This window comes from Pleurodeles waltl, chromosome 7, assembly GCF_031143425.1.
Source record: "Pleurodeles waltl isolate 20211129_DDA chromosome 7, aPleWal1.hap1.20221129, whole genome shotgun sequence".
Classification (NCBI taxonomy): Eukaryota; Metazoa; Chordata; class Amphibia; order Caudata; family Salamandridae; genus Pleurodeles; species Pleurodeles waltl.
This window is the reverse complement of record NC_090446.1, coordinates 695,330,163-695,351,661: the sequence shown is the minus strand read 5'-3', so window position 1 is coordinate 695,351,661 and position 21,499 is coordinate 695,330,163. Positions and strand designations below refer to the sequence as shown.

General features: G+C 42.4%; 1 protein-coding gene across 2 annotated transcripts in view; it reads left to right on the top strand.

Annotated features, from left to right (window-relative positions):
* Positions 1 to 21,499, top strand: part of ARHGAP26 (Rho GTPase activating protein 26) — a 1,945,875-nt gene that overhangs the window by 322,088 nt on the left and 1,602,288 nt on the right. The gene's annotated exons all lie outside the window — the stretch shown is intronic.

Below are 21,499 nucleotides of genomic sequence, written 5' to 3'. Positions count from 1 at the left end.
AACACTTGCACTTACACTCCTGGCACAGCTCTCTTTTCTCACAACTATCCCGCCTCACACAAGTAATGCTCTCATTGTACATCTCTCCTCATACAACTCACTTTCTTTCACATAGAACACCTCCCCCGCACATCAACACCGACCACACCGTTTGTGCCCTCGCACCCTGGTGGGGAGTGAGCTTGGAGTTTAGTCTAGTCTTTCTTTCATTCCAGGGGTCGTTTGTTGCACACTGGCAGTAGTCAGTCACGTTAAGCTCGGTTTTAACAGGTCACATTCCTAGAAGTACTTAGAAACTGTTGGGTGTGAAGTGTGGATTGAGAAAGAAATAGGCTCAGTTTGTAACAGTTGGCCAGACAGGAATCTCTTCTTGGCCTATCCTGGTTTTACTGTTGCTCTTTGGTACAGAGGTTTATTAACTTTCTGCTTCCTTCAGATGAGAATGGAAACTGCAATCCACATACAGTGCTGCGAGCAGACAAAAGTGAAAGCTGGTTGATTTCTTGAAAGTCGGAAATCTTAGCTTCCTTAAGGTATCATTTTCAGCTGACCTAATCAGCAGAGCATAGGAGAGGCGCCAAGGTGATCTCATCCCAGTGCTCCCTGGAGCCGCTCACTTTCACTTACCCCCCGCTTGATGACAAATTGAATCTGATTTGGAAGGGGAGGGGCACTGGGTGTTGTAGTTGGGTCCTGATTAAAGTTGGTATCAAACAGTTTTCTGTTGGACAAAGAAGTTGTGCCCTGGCACTGCACGGAGTAGACAATAATTATGCATTCTTAATGCAGATCTCCTCCCCAGTTATTTAGTAATAAATGCATTAGTCATTACAGACTGTCAACAATTTCTGTCTGAGTTCCAGTGGAGGATTGTCACACAGCAAGCCTGGCAAAGGCCCAGAACCGTCTCCCTCCTCCTAATACAACCAAATAACGGCCAAAATAGGTAGCAACAATCTAGCCACTCTTCTCCGACAAGTCTGCAGCAGCAGGGCACTAAACAGACACCTACTAACGGGTGAAGCCTCCCTGCATAACTCTTTTATATTCTGTGATCAAAGGGGGTGTCCTCACTGACTATTGGTGAGTTCTGAAATCACCATGCAGCTGAAGGGTTATTTCATGAGATCTTTAAAAATCTAATTTTACAAAAGGTTTACCATTTGAGGAATTGTTGTGGAAAGGTTAAAGTTTATAAGAAGCTTGTGAGGCTGGGTTTTTGAACTTGGGTTTCCAAGCTGTCCATATTAAATGAATTTGAGTAAATTAGTTAATCGGCCTGATGCCGCTCCAGATTGTGCCTCTGACTTCTAAGGGAATTTTGGCTGCTGAAATGTTAGCCTTTTCCAGACCGAACTTGTTGGGCCGAAATGATTTGGAAATTACCTACAAGCTAATATTTGGGTCAGTGTTAAAGTTTTGCACCTGCCACTATTCCAGTGTCTTTGCTAATTCTAGCCTGGCGGTGGATGACAGTAGTGGGAGAGAAAGTAAAAGGAAGGAGGAGACACCATAGTAGGTATCATCATTTCAGCAGGCATGGAGTGGCTGTTGCAGCCATGTAACTGAAAACCTTTCTGGCGTGTCTAGTATTTTGTTTTGCTATATGAATAAAGTTCTTTCTTTTACCTAGAAGATTCCAACTGGGCTAGATAATATAATTTTGTATATAAAGGTTGGCTGTTGCATTCAGTGTGCTTGCCCTTCACACTACCTCCCTGAGGTTGACCCTCCTTCAATCTATGATTTAACATGTGACTAGTAATTCTGCGGTCTTGGGAACTACAGAAGCTGCGTCTGGATGCAATGACTACTACTTCAAGGAGGATCATCGATGAGTTCATGCCTGAGTGCTCCTGTTAACTAGAATTCCCTTTTCAAGCAATTGTGGAGGAAGACAAGCTTCACGCTCACCCCCATCCTTTGTATTCTCTGTATTGCAGACGTTCAGGACCACCGTAGGGATAAGGATAATTAAAGCAGAGGTTAAGTAAATATTAAACGCTCCTTGTGGCGTTGCAAAGATTTTATGCCTAGAGGTTCATTAAATGTGAATGAAGCGTAGCAAAAACAGCTATTGAAGAGGCTCCCGAGTACATTTTCTTGTGTGGTGCCTTTGTGCGGTGCCTTCACAATATCGCATTGTTTTGTAAATAATCAAGGGCTAATTTTTCTGCTCTGAAGCTTCGTTTCAAGCTTGAGGCCATGGCTTTATCTTGGTATTGGATTTCTTTTGAACTGGAAATGTTATCTTCATTACTCTGTGATTGCAACATTTGGGGCCAGGTGCATCTCTCAAACATGGGTCTTTGACACTGAATTTCTAAGATGTAGCAACAACCAGGCATGGTCAGTGTGAGTAAAAGCAGAAGTGCTCCCTGTCTCTCCCGCAGACCTGTGAAAGGCAGGAACATGGCATAATTTGATTACCAGACCTGATGTAAAACTAGTTAGGAAGCATGTTCTACATTAACGTATCAAGCTATTTGCACAAAATGTACAGATACTGTGATCTTTACTGTACGCAATAGGATAAGGACAATTTCAAGTGCCTCAACATGACCCATTTGCACAAAACATCTTGTGATTGATTAGATTCATATTAAAGCAGGTACTGATATAAGAAGATTAAAATTCAAGGAGTCATTCTGTGGGCAGTATGTGTTTTAGACATGCACTTGCGTGCCACAAAGTAGGACACAAATGGGAAGTACGATGCCATTTCAACATTGGCCGCTTGACAGTATGGCATCTTGCTTTCTGTTGTAGGTTTGTAGTGAAGGAATACCCTTTGTAGGAGCTTTCAAGCTTCCCAGGCCTATGCATGAGTACTTCATCCATTCCTGATTTTTTCCTAGTTTTTGGGACTCGTGGTTATGTTTGTTCCATTATAAAAGCAGAACTGCATGTTCTACAATGCAAAGCAAAAACCTGGAGTGGATGAGCTGAGGAGCTTATCCACTCCAGGTGTTTGCTTTGCATTCCTGCACCTGGCAAACTTGAAAACTGTCTTTTTATTAATTTATTCCACATGAACTGCATTGAAGATTGAAAAATCCAGCGGCCTTAACTTATGGGAGGAAAGGACATTTTCCAGAATTTATAACCTGTAATGCTGTGGGGCTTTTTCAATTTTAGATATAGGTCTATCTGGCTCCATAGAGTCCATCTGGCTACAGAATGTCTGCTAGCAAGTCACTTGCTCAAATCCATTCCATGTCCAAATACAATCTATATGTAACAAAGATGGTGGGGTTTTTTCTGGGGCCAAGTAGGTATAGGTGCTGGAAGTAGTTGTTCACTGGGAGTGCAGCAGCAGCCCCAAAACAGCCCCCCCCACCCCAAAATAACCATGCTAGAGTTTAGAAGGTAAATGAGCTATCAAAATGCCTTTACATTTTGTTTTTATCTTTTCTACTGTACGTTCAAATATAGAATTCCAATGTCAGGCTATGTCTTCTGACAAATTGCTGCTTTCTCTGTTCCCATGGTGATTGGGGTTTACTTTTCTTTTGTAGGATTTTTGTAAGTTGATCCTTGTGACAAATATTGCTTGGCATACACGAGGTGTAAAATGCAAGACCTGTAGAGTGTCTCTTTTTACCAACAACATTTAAATACCTGTGAATGAACTGTACACATTTTTCACAAATGAAGCACATGTTGTACTTCTGAAGTGTGATGGAAACAAGCGTTTGATAATGCTGAAAACAAATCAAGACATTCTACTCAGTTATGTGCAAATGTTAAATGCTATCTAAAACCCACACCGCTTATCATTGTGCCCTTTATAGTTTTATCAATAAGGACTATGGGCCTGATTCTAACTTTGGAGGACGGTGTTAAACCGTCCCAAAAGAGGCGGATATACCACCTACCGTATTACGAGTCCATTATATCCTATGGAACTCGTAATACGGTAGGTGGTATATCCGCCACTTTTGGGACGGTTTAACACCGTCCTCCAAAGTTAGAATCAGGCCCCATATGTCTGTAATTTACAGACTGCACATTTTCCATTGAAATGGCTGCAAAGTTTGCAGTGTGCTACATCATCATGCTTTAGTTATATATGTGTGCAACAGTAAGCTTTAAAACGCACACCGACTACATACCACACCCTCACTACTGTCCTGCTGAAGGGGCATGACTCATTTGTTACATGCGCTCTTTTTGTGATTTTGTTTTCACAGTCCCTATGACTTCAGTGATGTAGCCTTGATAGCAGCACCCCACTCTGAACATTGTTCCAGCACCACTGCAAGTAGGCAAATATTTATTCCATTTGTTCATGTTTAAGAAATGGAGCAGCAAATTAACAGAAATGTGTTATAAAAAAGCAGGGCTTTCCCGCTTAACATTACTCCTGTGTCCTCTAATGATAGAGAAGTGGTCAAATAGCATCAATGCATTAACAATTCGAAACCTGGATTTTTGAGAGCTCCATTGAAGGTAGTGCTGTGTTCCAAGGCAAGTAATGACTAGTACAGACCTTCTGTTCCAACATTCCAGTGTTTGTCTTTCTGTTTCATTTAGAACATTATACCCCTAGTACGTTGAATATTATAATAGCTTTATAGCCCTTATGCTGAGAGCTATGCCAGTTGTCACTTTCCTTATAGGTCTTTGCCTGCAACTTGGGCCTATAATTCTTGTCCAGGACTCTCAACAAGTAGTACAACAAGCGCTGCCACAACCCTTGGCACCAGATTATATTGCTGTTTTAGAATCAAAGGTTAGTTTGGCTATTGACCTATGTTTAAGTAAAGGTGGGCACTCTCGGTCCCACTGAACGGGTGTCATTAAAAAAAAAACACGAATACTAAGGTTTTGTGTGAGTCAGCAAATGCGTAGTTAGTGCTTCGAAAAGACCCCTCAAACAACAGAGAAAGGTTTGTGCACACTGAGTACGGAAATGTGTGCTGCTATTGTGGTTCATTGATATTTTGATATAGTGGTTGACAAATGCTCTCCCGCGTTTGGTCGCACGTAAAATAGTGCATAATATATTTTCTTCTTGTGGAAATTCAGGATTTGAGCGTTAGTTAGGACAGAAACATCTAGCAAGGACCACAAACAAATTTTCTTGTTACAAGCTACACCTCAACCTTTTATGAACTCTGCTCTTAAAGTCTTCACTCCGTGTTCTCTCAAAGCATACTGTCAGGTTATTTTTTCCTACAACCCACCCTGATACTGGTCTTTTTTTTAGATGAAACAGTACTTAAAACTACCACCAATCCCATGTGGGGATAACTTCAAAAACCCTCAGTGTGTGCTGTTGTATTTGCATGTATTATGTGCAACTCTTACCAGGCTGTCTAGTTTCTAGAGCCAAGAAGGCGAGACCCAGAGAGACAATAAGAAAGTGTGCAACAATTGACTATGAGAAACATTTGATTTGAAAAAGGAAAGAGGAGATATGGAGATTACAGATCATTTGGAGGCGAGGTAGCTGTTGATCAGAACATGCTTATTCCAATAGGAAAGGATAGTGCAAATAGAAGTGTCAATAGTTATCCAGTGAGAATATGTTCAATAAGTGCATTCACAGCTAGAATTGGAAGGTCCTGGGGAAGTGACTTCTTTGCAGTTTGACGAGCGAGAGTTCCATTAATCAGTACTCGCTATGGAAAGTTGTTTGCTCATAGAGGCTTTTTCTTCTCCATTAGGCAGTGGTGAGCTTGGAAGCCTTTGTTGGAGTGCCAAATTCCTTTTGCCTTATTTGGAGTGAGTAGATGATTAAGATATTTTGGAAAGCTAAGGTGTGTGGCTTTCCAAATGACTAAAAAGGTCAAGTAATATTTTTGAATGATGTACAGTCACTTTAGTTTGATGCAGAAATATATGTCCTCTTTTGTTTCCTGCCAAAGATGGTTCTTATTGCTCTGTTTTGGACCCTGTGGATTTAGGATCTTTTGTGATAAGGCTTAAGGCAGGGTTTGGAGATGTTCTAAAGAAGATGATTTGCCTTTCTGGTAAATGCTTTGACCTTTGGGGTGAATGCGAGGTCAAACAATTCCCAGAAATTATACCTAATAGGGTACTTCCTTAAAACAATTTTGCCAGTCTGTGATTTTACAGGTCTTCTTGCCATTAAACACAAACCTGTGATTTGTTCCTGAATGTTTGTTTATGAGGCAGAGCATAGCTAGGAGTTTTTTTTTTTTCACTGAATAATGTAGTGTTTGAAAATTGTGACTGGGAGCTCAGTTTTCTACATCCCGTTTCACACCAGTAAATGAAATTAGGATATTTACACAGCTCGTTAAAGCTGTGGTTTTTATTCATAGTGAAACTTCGGTTTCAATTGGAATTCCTATGCATTGGTCCTCGCGCTCCTGGTGTAAAGCGGAAGCCGTTAACATCAAGGAATTGTAACTTGTGGCTGAGTGCATAACAATTGTTAGAATAGATTGTTAACCTACATCTGTCATTGCATTTGTAGGCGGAAAATAATATTAGCGTATTTTTGGGAAAAGTGTTTGGTCACAGTTCCAATACTGTGATTAAAAGTTTATATGGGTGAAAGTAAACACAGTGGGAAATGTCTGTTGAGAACGAAGATATTTGTTGTTTCATTGCAAACTGACCACCATTAAATTGGTTATTAATAACACGTTTTAATTACAGTGCTTAGCAGCAGAATTGTTTTGTGTTGTCCAAAAATGAATATTAACATTAATTCAAAGTTTATTTTATCTATTTATATATCACAGCTTGCAAGAATTGTCAAGTTGGAGGTAGTGGTGCATCACAGAAGAAGCTTGTGTCTTGTTAATAATTTCTCAAGGGGCAGCCTATAATTCTGAGGATGAACACTGATTTCTAGCACTTCTGCTTGTTAACAAAGACTAAGATTTGCAGTATCTTTGTCATGAAATACTGTAAATTTAGCTACTTAGCAAAATACAGCCCATTGCTCTCTTATAAACTTTCCCTCAGATATGCTTTTGGTAACTGCTTTATCGTTCCCCTTCAATTGCATTCTGCATTATTATTTGTTTTACTTGGACTTAAACAACCGCTCCCGGCTACCTTCATGATGTAAAATCGGCCATCCGACTAACAAAGGATGAAGATGGAATGCATCTGGCATATCCAGAGTGGTCTCTTAACCACATGGAAACATTGAGCTTCGGAAAGAGACATCTTTTTGTAGCTAGACCTAGGAATGACAACAGAGAGCAAGTGTCAGTCTTCCAACATCCAGTATCAATGATAGCGTCACTTGAGATTGAGTTACGGGAATATTTTTGGGGTTCTTTTTCTGGCACTTAATTCAACCCCGGGTGGGCGCGGACCAAGAAGGCTTTCACGTCTGCCCTTTTGGAGGACTGCGTACAGTAAGGCCCAACACGACCATATCCAATTAAACATTTCAAACGTACTTTATCGCATCGTCTAAGAAATAACTTTAGCAAGACGAAGAGACCAATTGATTTTAGGAGAGGTTGTTTGCATGAGTAACTCTTTGATCGTGCAGTTGTGACTGGCAGTTTTTGTGTGACTAAATCTGTTTGTGCATTGCTTTGTGATATTTTGTAATTTGGTTCCTGTGATGGGATATCAGTCTTTCTGTTCAACGCTTACACCTGTTGGTTTGTGGAAGTTTGTCTGGTTTCATGTAAGACTCTGTCTCAGTGGTTGCTGTCTGAGGATGTTGTATGTGTTTTAACCACTGTCTATGAATTTGATATTGCTTTTGTGTGAACACTTTTTTTGTAAATAAATGTTTTATTTTAATGCACATTACGTTTCATGAACATATGTATTCATCACCTGCGAGCTGTAAGAAAGACTGTAATTTAGGCATTTGGCCTCTTATGCCAGTTATTCAACTGAATAGTATACAACTTTTCATGTCCACGTGTCCAATGCATGTAACCCCTGCAGCTATCAGTACCATCCTGTGGTACCCGCTGCTACCCTTAATCGTGTGTTAGAAAAATGTATAACTTTGGAGCCGATACAACCCAAATGCCCACGTGGACCGCATCACAGAACCACCAAGTATCAGTATGCATCAAAATCATAATGGAGCTTTTAATTGTGTTTCCAGATTTGGTGAAGAGTCAATAGAACAAGATCCCAGCTACCTAGGTCTGGTTGAGTTTGTAAGCCATTTTCCCAATGTTCACCATTGGCCTCTGCATGCAGCATATTGTCTATGGGGTGTGCTTCCCACTGACGGCTCATCTTCCAACTGCCAACAGTGCTTCCCATGCTTGAGCAAAGTCAAGTTTTTCCCCTACCTCTTTTAGCTTCCAGGAGTAGGGCTACGCTTTGGTAGTAATTTAAGGAGCTCTTTTTTTCAGCCTCCGAATGGTGTGCCCACTGGCAATTTTCATTTAAGTGTTGCGTGCCCTTTGGCCAGGAACAGGACTAGATCAGTGAACCTAGACATGAATTTGTTTTGCAGCATGCACATACATTCCAAGCAGGCGTATCATTGGTGTGATCGCTATATTCCTATCTGTGGTGACATTGAGACATGCAACAACTTCGGCCCAATATTCAGAAAGATGTACGCATGTCCAAACCATGTATAACATCTCCGCTCCTACTTTTTTACACCTGGGGAATTGATTAATACATGTATTTCTAGAAATCTTGGAGATCTATTCCAGTACTCTCGCCCAGTCTGCTGACTGAATCGGTCACCCCCATCCTCAGGTCATTTAAGTGCATCTAAGAGCGTAAAAATTACAGTTCTCAAAGCTTGTTGTAATCCTGTGATAGCTTTGCACTTGCCCAGGGAGGAGGAGATGATGTGACATCCCTGGTGTATCGTGTTTCACAAGTGCCCCCTTCATTGCTTTTTAACCTCTGCGATTATTGTCATATATTGTCAGTGCTTAATTTGAGCCGGAGGAGCCCACCGGCAGGAAAAGAGAGATGAAAAAAGCGTCACAAGGGGAGAAAGCAGGAACCTGCAAGAGTGAGATTAAAGGGCAGGGTCGTGTCTGGTACTAAATTAGAAGCATGAGGAGGGGTTAGAACTGCGAAGGGTTGATATTCCACACTAACATTTTAATTGCACTGGCACTCATTATTTTACAAGTTAAGCACTGCATACAGTAAAAACTGTCTGGCAGTGGTGTAACGCAAAAGAAAGGTGCTCCTCCCGCCAGAATCTGAAGGGGGCTTGTCAGTCTGAATGAGTGCCATTGACCGGTTGGGGGGGCCCTTGAAGGGCTGGGGCGCCATTGCGCTGCAGAGGCCTGTGTTGTGCCCCTGCAGCCGGCCGGCCAGCCAGGAGCACAACATCAGACATGTGGTCTTCAGAAGTCAAGAGTTTGCCATGTCTGAATAAATCACCTAGTCGTTCAATCCAGAACTCTTTCCACCTCTCCAATTCTCTCCAAATAGCGGAACATTAGGTTAGTAGGGGATCTCCGTTCGTGCTGATGTGTGATCATTTGCTATTGTGGGTTTGTAGATGTGTGTAAATGTAAGGTACACTTCAGAGCCTCGTTGATAATGGAATATCTTTTCTAAGAGGATGTGAAGGTCTCCTTTGGGTGCAATGATCTGCTCTGTCTTTTGTGCACCTGGAAGAGGATATGCCCATTTGTTTAGGTGAGCCTAGCCTCTCACTGAATTATGGTTCAGATTGTGGACCGAGGTAATTCGTATGCGGTGGTCCAGTTAGGTTGTCAGCGGACAGCGCAGTCTGTAGTCCGCATTCCTGGTTCAGCCATCGGCTGGTTCCAGGGTTAGGTGTTTTTTAAGCTTTGGGAGGATTGCATCAGTCTCCCTGAATAAGGCTGTTTTTCGCCTTTAACAGTGATGTATATTTAAAGCCTTCTATTCAGGTTTTAGTACTAAATGATCGTTCAGCAGGACTGTGTATGGCATGAACCTGCGGTGGGAATTCTTTACTTAGCGTAGTTCACGGGTGGGGCCACTATGCTGATTTTATTTTTATTTTTTCCCCTATCGCTGATTACTTTAACTTTAGTTTGGCGCACTGAATTACAGATGTTTGAGGACCGCAGTATAAGGAAGATGTGCATGTATGATTTTTACATCTGGAACGGCCTTATTGTATATGGTTGCATTATGATCTGATGATGAACAATTATATTTTCCAAGCATGGGTGCGTTTTTTGAGTGTGTGTGTGTATTTTGTGGCTAAATGAAAGGACACCTGCCTATGCTTGTCTTGTTATGTAACATGCCCTGGTTTGATATTGCACCGTTTCCATGCATGGGTGCGTTTTGTGTGTGTGTCGGTGTGTGTGTGTCGGGGGGGGGGGGGGGGGGGGGGGGGGGGGGGGGGTGTGTGTGTGTGTGTGTGTGTGTGTGTGTGTGTGTGTGTGTGTGTGTGTGTGTGTGTGTGTGTGTGTGTGTGTGTGTGTGTGTGTGTGTGTGTGTGTGTGTGTGTGTGTGTGTGTGTGTGTGTGTGTGTGTGTGTGTGTGTGTGTGTGTGTGTGTGTGTGTGTGTGTGTGTGTGTGTCTCTATATGAAAGGACACCTGCCTATGCTTCTCTTGGTATAGGTATAGTTGTCAAAGGCTTTTTATATGACTGGGTGGGAGATTTACAAAAGGTGAGAGCCCTGAAGATATGCACTTATCATGGACTCTGGTAGGTGAATGCCCATTCATTATTAATGTCTGCATCTGTGTGGATTAATAGAAAGGTGCCTGCTGCAATCACTCTGGAGTGTTCTGGTGGTTTGTGATCGACGTTTCTCCCTCTGGTATAGTCATACCCTGGGTTGAACTTTGTGCTGCTGTTCTTGCACAATTAAAGTCTGTGGTCAGCTCTCGCATAAAACACCACTCCTCTTCTTCCTCCTGTTCGGTTCTGTTATCTCCCTTTCGTTCACTGTAGCACTTGGTGTCACCAGAACAAGGCACAATGTTGTACATTAGGTGCAACAATCTATGGAATCCCTTATTCAGACCTGCCCTCGAGGCCACCTCTGGAAGAGTCCATATACTGTGAACCAGTGATCCATGCCCCACTGAAAGGAGGACCGATAACAAGTGTTGTTAACAATAGAGATGTTTTGTAGAGTATCAGCTTTTCATTTTGCTGTAGTAATAAGTGTAGAATAGGGCTAATTTTGTCTGGTTCTGTAGTGGAAATGAGAGTCCCCGGGGAGATGACACCCCAGATGCTGAGTGGGTGTTTACTTGAATGTTTTAGACAATGGGCAGGCTCGAAAGAGAGATCACGAGCTATACAGAACTTTAAAACTGCGAGTTTCGAGGATTCCTGATCTTCTCAAGTGCCATTGCCCTCTTGCTACTTCTCTCTTCACAACATTGCCAAAATATAGCCATTCCAATCCCCTTACACCGCTAAATTGCTTATACAGACCCTCATAGTTTATGATCCTTGCTACTAAATAAACCTTTTACTTTACTATTGCTCCACATCTAGGAGGGTCGTTCTTTAGTGAGGTCACTGCATTGCTACGTTGATCAGTTGTTGAACCTCTCACACTCCTCAAACTTCCCTCTGCCTGCCACCATGTTTCTGTTGTGTACCGCACTCCCTCACCTACAAAATCCATTGTCTGGCAGCCCAATCAGATTTATCCGCATCAATATTCTATACGCCTGCTCACAATCATCGCTCTATAAGTGTCTCCAGTCCATCTGATAGCCCTGGATGCTTCTCGATGTATTCTCCAATCATTTGTGATCCATAGACACATGCTATTCTTCAGACTTTGTTCTCCCTACATGTTTATATTTCTTTAGCTATGCTTTCAGTCTTTACCAAAGCACTGCTTGTCCTTCACTTTCTCTGCCTGCCAGTAGAGATCTGTACCTTGTCTCGGCCTTCTGCGCTCCACATCCTCTTTTCAGCGACCGTGATAAAAGTAAGCAAACTAAGTTTTGCTCAGCTAATTTATATGAGTTCTCCTCCAAAATGAGCCCATTACATTTACAACAAAATAAGAGCCTCCGAGGTATTGAGTGACCAAACCTAAAATGTAATAATGGCTTGAATTCGGCTGTAAAATCATGGTGCATCTCATATTGCTACCACAGCTTTGAAGTAGAGATTAGTTTCCAGACACTGACTAGACAAGTCATGATTTTGAATACAGTTCAACTTCTTGATCACCTCTTCAAGTGGTCAGTCTGATTTTAATTCCTTCGCTTTATCCACCTTTTCTGTAAATATTGTAAAACTTTACAGTACTTTGTGCATGATCCTAAGCACGTTTGAGCTTGTACAATTCCTTTAAGCTGTGTCAAAAGCCTTAGGAACTTAAGAACATATTCATTCATTGAGTCTCGTTGAGGTTTGAAGTTTTCCACCAAACCTAACTTCCAATGGCAAGGTTATTTGAGTTAGAATTGGTTTGGCTTCCGGTCCTTGAATTCGAATAGTATGCACCTCTGAAGGGCAAAGGTACTCCTTACTTCCACAGCATCGATTCAACTTCAGTTGTATTGTTACTCTCTCTCTCTCTCTGACAACCAACTCAACACTTAACAAACTAGCGATCCAGTCAGATGGAGTACGTACGTTATTGAGCAAAGATGATTGTAGGGCTACCCTTTCTCTGCATGTGGTTGACAGTAAAATTGAATGTACTACTCTAGCTAGTTTAGGACCAACAAGCTAGGAAAAAATTAATGTTAAGTACTTTTTCATTGCCTCATTTTATGAAAGTGCCCCAGGCTTGAAGATCACTCGAGCTATCCAACGCTTAAACAGGAGTAGATATATTTAAGTTCCACAACTCTCAACAAATGACATGTTAAGAAATAAGGATCTGCACTGCTTCTAGTATCAAGCACTCTTATGGGGTTGACAATTGTTTTTTAAGTCAACCGTTGACGTTGGAACACTTTGTACCACACTGAATATGCAAAGTTTGTCGAGGTTACCAACTTTTTACAATCAAGCTTGCACAATTGGTTTGCTGCAGAAAAAAATGTGTTCTGTGATAGTTAATAGAAATCACCAGCTAAATGTGTTTTGTTACGTTTTCCATCACACAAACACATTTTTAACAGGTTACTAATACTATTTTTTTTTAAACTTTAAGACGTTCACGAACATACCAAAATAAAAAATTACGTTAAAAAAATTGCAAAGGCAAAGGTTTTGCACTCAAGTATAGTAAACGTGAACACCATTTTAACGTATTTCATTATCTAAAAACACTATTGTACTGTGGTGTGAATCAACATTTGCAAGATGAGTGACAATATTTAATTTTGCTTTGGTACTATTGTATAGAGCTAAGTTTTCATCATCTTAATCATAATAAGCCTAATAAACATAATAGTAAGATGATCTTTCGTTATAGTTTTTTATAATTGTTTTGCAGATTGTTTTTCTGAACAGTGTTTGATTTTCTGATCCTGCGTTTTAGACTGTATTTTTTCACTTTCGTTGTGATTTGGGGGAAGTGCTATGAAGCAGCCATATGTGCTGTCTGCTTTAAATACAGTAAAAGCACCCCCTGAATCTAACCATGTGATGTAGACCACTGATGATTCTAGGTGATTGGTGAGTTTTGCTGTTTAGTTCTTTAAGGGATGTACCTGCATTTTGATTAATCTACGGCAAAATGCTCATGTAGATCCACTTTGTTTTCTCTACTGCCCTCCCATGAAAGGACCCGAGACCTGTTTGCGGAATTGCATGACACAGAAAGACAGTACCGTGCATGCTCACATCCTCCTCTTTACATGCACTTTTGGAATGAAATGCAGCCTTCCCCTGCGTAAGGCAGTTCTGATATGCAGTTGCGCTATCTTCATTGAGCAGATGTGAAATTAACTACCTTTTATGCTGGCCTTATTCTTCCCTCTGCATCCTGACATTGCTCTTGCTACCCCTGTGACTTGGATATATTCATCATGTACTTGGAACTTCAAAATACAATTGGGCAAAGAAATCGTGCACTGTTGCTGCCTGTGCAGTAACTGTTTGTATGAAAACCATACAACTCTGTTAGAAAGGACATCAAACACATAGAACATAATTAGTGCAATACCTGCACAACCAATTATTGCTTCTAAAACTGATTGGGTAGAAACAAAATGAAGCAACACAAAAGGATGATGGACGGAGTGTTGAAACTTTTCAGACACTCATCCCCAGTCACAGATCTGGGTTTAATCTATTGTATTTCTGCTCACCATGCCACCCCAGTTTGGACCCAGCCATATGCAAATCAGTCTTGGCCCGGCTCCCGGTGGGAACAGCCCACCCTGAGCTGTCAGGCCAGGCCCTCCCAGAACCGGAAACAAGCATCCTGGGACCGGGTTCAGGTTATCACCCTTCATCAGCCAGGCTAGCTAGAATTGCGTGCCACCGTGAGCAAGGGACCCACGTCTGGGCACACCCTTCCCTACTTAGGGCAACCTTACCAACACAAAGGGATGATGGACGGAGTGTTAAAACGTTTCAGACATTCACCCCCAGTCACAGATCTGGGTTTAATCCATCGTTCTTTTGCTCACCATGCATCCCCAGTTTGGACCGAGCCATATGCAAATCAGTCTTGACTCTGTTCCCCATAGGAACAGTCCAGCCCAAACTGCCAGGCCAGGTCCTCCCTGGACTGGAAGTGAGCATCCTGGGACCGGTTTCAGGGTATCACCCTTCATCAGCCGGGCTAGCTTGAATCCAGTGGCACAGTAAGCAAGGGACTCACGTCGGGGCATACCCTTTCCACTTTGGGCAACTTTAGCAACACAAAAGGATGATGGACAGAGTGTTGAAACATTTCAGACACCCCCCCCCAGTCACAGATCTGTTTTAATCCATCATTCTTTTGCTCACAATGCCACACGAGTTTTGACCCAGCCATATGCAAATCAGTCTTGACCCTGCTCCCCAGATCTGTGACTGGGGGTGTGTGTTTGAAAAGTTTCAAAACTTCGTAGAACATTTTATTTTGTGATGTTGCCTTGAAACAAAATGATCCTTCACAGTTAATAAAAGAAAACCCTGCAAAACATATAATCATGTTCTTTATCCAAATTTGTATGTAAAATCAATTTAGAAATCCCACATGCCGGTCCTCATCGCTTTCTAAATCTAACAAAAGATTCAAGATAGTGTCTTGCAGAGACTTCGTGTTAGGGTAGTGGAACCAAACCACACCAAAGAGTTTCCCATAATGAGAGGCAATGATAATAGATTGTGTTGCCCTTGGCATACCACTAATGCACCAGTCGTGTCAAGCACCACCAACAGGCATAGTGCAGAGATCACATAGCTGTTCAGATGCAGGCCGAAGAGGAGGATTTATTGGATAACGGTGAGCATCCCTGTATTTCAACAACCTTGTGGTTCTCAAGGTCACATCAGTGTGGTGTGTGATGTCAAAATGTAATTTTGGGGTAAAACAAGTAGACTAAATGTTGATTAGCCCTCATTTGTGAAGATCCCTTCCTGACAATTTCGGTAAACCCTTAGTTTGGGTGTGTTAACTTGGAGTTGTTTCTCTCTGAGAAGAGCCATTAAAAAATGACAGACCGAACAATGTTGCATTCAACGTACTGTGGGCTGCAGCTGCCTCGCCCCAGCCTGATCTTCCAGACAATGCGAGCCTAAACGCTTCCATAAGAGTTAAGGTTCTCAACCTCACCGAGCATTCCCACAGCAGCCCCTCAACCTTGTCAAGAGGAAAGAAACAGTGGTGTAGTAGGTCCTCCATAAGGTTAACATCGAGTGCCTGCAATAGATTTCATTGAAGTTCTCTAGATCATTAATAACAATTTAGGGTACATCTTAGCCTGTATTGTAGGTTTCCTTGATGACATGCCATTTAAAAGGATAAATATCTGTCCAAATTCCAAGTCGGACTTTTAGTTTGGTTGTTCTAAAGAGTCACTCCCCTTCCCCATTTTACCCCAGCCACCGACAGTGCGTGTCCAAACCGCCCGATCTGGAGCATGTTCAGATGAATGAATGAACGACTGTCAGCCGCATACATATACATACATACATACATACACACTTTGTGTGCGTCTACTGCAGCCTGTTTTGTACCTGCCCTGAGTGAGAATGAAGCTTGCACTTATTCTGCCCAGATGGATCTTGTCTTCTGCGGTTTACTGAAGCTTTTCACTGTACAAAGCAACAACTACTGGCTGAGTTCCTGCAGCTTTACACTGAGGGCGGTGGACCAGTGTCTGCTGCAGAGAACTAGTACAGATTCTTTTCCACACGAGTCAACGCCTACCCCGTGTTCTGCCCGTTCCGTGGTTGAGGCCCCTGATTACCTAGTTTGCTAGTGTCAGTGCTGCAGCTGCTGGTGGTGTGGCTTTAAGGACCGAGGCTGCGTGGAAAGCTGCTTTCCATTTCATTATCCTGCAGACGCCGCTCGTGCCAGCTCCCCGGCCTCCCGCAGTGGCTGCTCACGGGCTCCAGATGATCTGTTCATTGGCTGAGGAGGGTTAATCTCGGCTGCAGCGGAGGCGCTCTTACAGCGTCCTCGCTTCCCTCACTTCTACCCTGGAGCATGTTGTAGAAAACTGCCCTGACGTAGGACGTGACATGAGCCGTTGCGCATGTTATAGTAATAACCACCTTAAAGGTCGCCATACCCGCCCCAAAATATTCCTTTCCATACTTTTCTATAAAATCTATGATATTCATTCACAAAGATCTGTAAGCACTTATGGTCATTCTTATTCCACACGGTGCTGTTGTGTGTTACACAGTTGTGCTTGCGCTAGGTCTCTGTTTACGCTATAGCAGACTAGTGAGGAGCCATTATTGTTGTGAGGGAAGTAGCTAGAAAAATAAAATAGCACCCACTTGGAACAGTATCTCAAATAGCAGGGAGTCAGCACGAGACAGGCGTCCAGCCTCGTTGGGTTGCTTCGAGTGAATTCAGGAAACAACCTGTCTAAATGGTGACTTTACAACCCAGTTCTCAGTGAATGTGACCATCCTTCGTACATGCCACCTACCCCGGTGTCCATTCTCCATTCCAGCCATACTTCCTTTCACCAGCCGTCCATCCATTCACCTCTCCTCGCCACCTACCCTGCCTATTCATTCCTCCTCCACTCCTTTTCCTTCCATTCCTACTTTTTCATCCATCTTTCGTCCCTCTTTGTCTATCCCTATATCTCTCCAGATCCGTTCTCCCATCTCCCCATGAACTTATATTTCCCGCCATCTACCTTTCTGTCTTGCGCTCCATCCCAACTTTTCTCCCAGTACTCCCGTGGTCTTTGCCATCTTTCAGTTCATGCTGCCTTGTTGTTTGTGCTCGTTCACTCTACAGTTCAACCATTCTATTAATGAGCATGTGTTGGAGACACGTGTGATCAAAGTCAAAGGAGCACTAAACAATGTTGTGAAGGTTTTATGCTGCACGCAATAGCCAGGACCCTTACACCCACTTAAACTGCCGAAGGAGTAGTAGTCCATGTCGCCGTGGTGCAGGCCCACATTACAGTGGCCTGCTGCGCTCCTACAATATAGAACACATCGAAGCGGGAAAAGACGACGTTGCAAAAGAGATTACGGGCCAGATTTATTTTTAATTGAAGCTATTTGTTTGTTATTCTGTCTTCTTGTGTTCTTGTTCTCGTATTCTCTACTTTCTCCTCTCTCTTTCTCCTGTTTTATTCTCTTTCTTAGTTCCCTCTATTTCTTTTAGACTTCACATCTTTCTTTCATGGCCATTCTCGTGCTCCCCTATCTATGCGGTCCATGCTATTTGTCCTCTTAGTTGTATTTATATGTTTTTCGCTATTCTCACTTTTTTAGTTCTGACGTGACATCGCAGCGGCCTGCATGACATATGGGTACCAATTCATTGACCTATGTATGCTTTGGCTCCACCTAGAGGGGTATTACGCTCCCACCATATGCTTTTGATTATTTGGTGTTTCATTGTTGTGTCTCGCATGAAATACCTTCACTGGAGTGCAGAAAGAAATCATTCTGTTTGCCGCATTCAGGTCGGTATCTCCGATGGGCATTCTCTACAGAAACAACTCCTTTTTGCTACTATCTTCATGCGTGGTAAACAGAATTTGTGTAAGCAAACAGCATTTGTAAATTGTTTACATTCTTTGGCACGTTAAAGTCGGACATATTGGATTTATCAGTGTTTTTATGTTTGTCCTTGTTTTTGTTTCTCTCCTCCTTTTCTAGTGTTTAGTTATTTCAACATTATGTGGCGTTTCACGAAGAAATTGATATTTTGTCGTTCAGAAAGTTTGCATTCCTTATCTTCCAACTAGCTCGGCACACTGGGTCACCGTTTTTTACTGGGTCATCTCGATGGAGTTAGTTGGTTGCCGTTCAAGTTTTTGTGCTCTTTTAATTTGTCCTGCTAGGTGGTGGTTTATTTAAGGCTTCTGTGAACTGCAACAAGTAAAGATTCATGGCTTCCTAACGTCTTCAGGAAACTACATTTGCAATATATTCCAACTGAAATTGTATTATTAGAAACCTGAACAATGAGATTCAAAATATGAATATTTAGTTGCCATGGATGGAAGGATAAAATAATATGTCCACACTTTCTAAACTTTGTGGTTCCTCCTGAAATTAATAGTTTCAGAAGAGATCTATGTATCTTATTTTACGTAGCAGCTAACCATGTAATATTGCCACTAAGGGGATTTTGGGGCATCGTAAGGCACAGGACTGAAGGACGACTATTCGTAAATGTTACCAGAACCCCCAGGTGGCAATATAGAACCGCATTTAGGTTTCCGTTTTCATTTAATAATGATAAAACCTCACTAAAACACACATTTGCTTTTCAGTAGAAAATGTAAAACACTGAATTTGCTCTTATATTACTTTCACACTCTTTCAAAAGTAGTATATGTGCAGTCCGTATCTCCGTGCTCTTTTTTTGCGATGAATATCACATTGGGGCCCTGATAAACCACCCAGTAGGCCTTTGTGGTTGTCCCAAAGCTTCCTGGGCCCCCAGAATCTATTCCAACTCCCCTCCCTTCCGTTGTGGGAGCATGACTTATCCCATATGCCTTCAGCTCACTAAAATTGCTGTGCTACGTTTACTGACCGCATCTCTAGCCCTGCTCTTTCTTTCCGCGCAAGACCAGGGCTTCTGTGACAACTGCTGCACAGAAGTTAAAGAAAAAGGGGCCTTTGCAGCCCTCACACGTGCTCTAAAAGGCCTCAACAGTCCCATCATTGCTTTCAATTAAACAGAGTATGTGTGGCTGGCAGCCATCGATGCTTAGCAGTCCCAATACTGACTTCAAAATAAACCCCAGATCCAGTAGACAAGGCCAAACAATATTGAAAAAAAAAAACACGAGAAAAACAGATGCACACAGCAACAGAGATCTTGCTATGTGGTCTTCCTACATTCAGGAGGTCACTTTCTGTGTCTCACTGGTAGACTTAGTTCACAGTGTGACTTACACAGCCAAACAACAAAAGGCCTCCTGCAGGTCATTACGCTCCTTTACTACCTCAGGTCTGATTCTGTGCAACAGCACAGTTCATTATTACAAATGATTACATAGCAAATAGTATGCCTAATAATTAATTAGCCGGCGTTTCCGCTATAACCAAGGAGAGCAGGACAGGGTGAGATAACAAAATGTAATACATTCAGACGCCCATTTCTTTCTTGGTATCTTGAGACAAAGAGCAGCCAAACATAACACTGACTTGCAATGATGGAGCTTAGAGCACGTCACAACCTGTAGCTCATATTGTAAATAGACAACCATCTTTGAACTCATCATTGCCATTTGACTAAATACAAGAGCAGAAAGAAGGTGTGTTGATTACCCACCACTAATCTTTTATATGCTGCAATAAAGTCTTCAGAAGGTCGAACCTATCTCCAGCTATAAACATCCTTCACGCTGGGTGGGGCTGGTGTGCTGGGAAGGGGAGCCTGAGTATTGGGGAAAGAGACAGGTAGGGAGATGAGAGAAACATTGAACAACTACATGGCAGAGGATATTCAAGGAAGGGATAGAAGGCTGGAGGTAGGAAGGAAGAACTGTCCGAAGGAAAGAACTAGACAGGTAAGTAATAGGAAAGTTCTTTATAAGCACTCAATAAGCAGTCACCATTATTTTTTATGGTACAAGAAAATTAAACACTGATAACTCAGGTTATAAAAATAAAAGGAAACACTGAAAAAGAACCCACCATAAATCACAACAAATATAACCCGAAAACAGAAAAGCCTAACAATATTACATGTTTATTTTGTGGTAGTTATCTTGAAATAAGTGTTTTCTTCTAACTGTAATCAACATTGGAAAACGATTGCAATGTATAGCTTTATCTCTTATGAATAATCTGTTGGAGCCAACACATGGGCAGCGGTGCACGCTAGAGGGTTTATGTGACTGTGGATGCTCTTTCTACCACATCATTATAATTTACAATATGTTCACTTAATTTGCCACATACTTTATAGAATCTGCAAAGTTTACGAAATGTTAAAATCTAAAATGGATAAAATTAATACTGAATTAAAAAGGGGCTCGTAATTTGTATTTTTTGATAGATACTTCTAACCACAGGTTCGAAACTTTTAGAGTATTCCCCAGGTGTTAAGCTTGATCTGAAAGTTTTCACAGCAGTGCTGCTTGCTGTGTTGGTCTTGTTCTACCCATGTAGTGACAGAGCGGAGCCTTATATAAGCACCCCCGTTGCATGTCACCATCCTTCCCTTTCTCTGTGCACCTTCAAACCCTTTTTGTTATTGGAAAATTGTCTCATTCTCTTTCAGTGTACACGGGAACTGTCTTATTTGAAGACTACAGGGCTCAAACTGTGCTGTAGTTGTCTTTAACAGATGACTCTGACAGACCTGCATGAGGTCTGCCCTCTGGTTTTTTGGCTCGAGCATGGCTACAATCATGCAAAGAAGATGCTGTCATGCACCATAAGATGATCTGGGACCATGAAGCAGAGCTGTATATCCCCAAAACTGAAAGAAATTGTGGACATTGTGTAAGTTGCGCTACACTGTCATGTTAAGGGCATGGACCTGTTCCTCCTACAGTTCTTCCTCTTGGTCGAAGTTTCCTGGAAAGTCGAAGAAGAAGCATAGGAAGTCGAAGTGGGACCATCCTGTTCCGCCACTGCCTGCCCAAAGAAATCAGGATGGTGTCCAGGTGCCAATCGATCTCACTCCTAAACCTGTATCAAGGAGTTGATTCCACAACTGGTCCAGATATGCCCTGAGTTCCCCAGGCCTTCAGCAATGCTGCAGCAGCGCAAGACCTTTCAGGCGAACATGCTGTGTATTTTTGCCACTCTTCCATCTTGTTCCCAAGTTTTCTCTGGGGCAGTCAGTTGGGTCATCGCAAGCAGATCTGTCCTGTAAGCTGTCTGAGCCCCTAACAGCGCTTTCGGGTTCAGCACTTACTCTGGTGCCGACATCCACTCTGGCTCAAAGACCTGCGCCGATCCCTTCTTCGAACATCAACGGAGGCCAGAGGTTGAGTCCCTGCTGGCTCCAGTGTGGTACACTAAGCTGAATCAGTCTCGACCCCGGCCGAGGTTGCACATTGACTCCATTCCGGTGCACC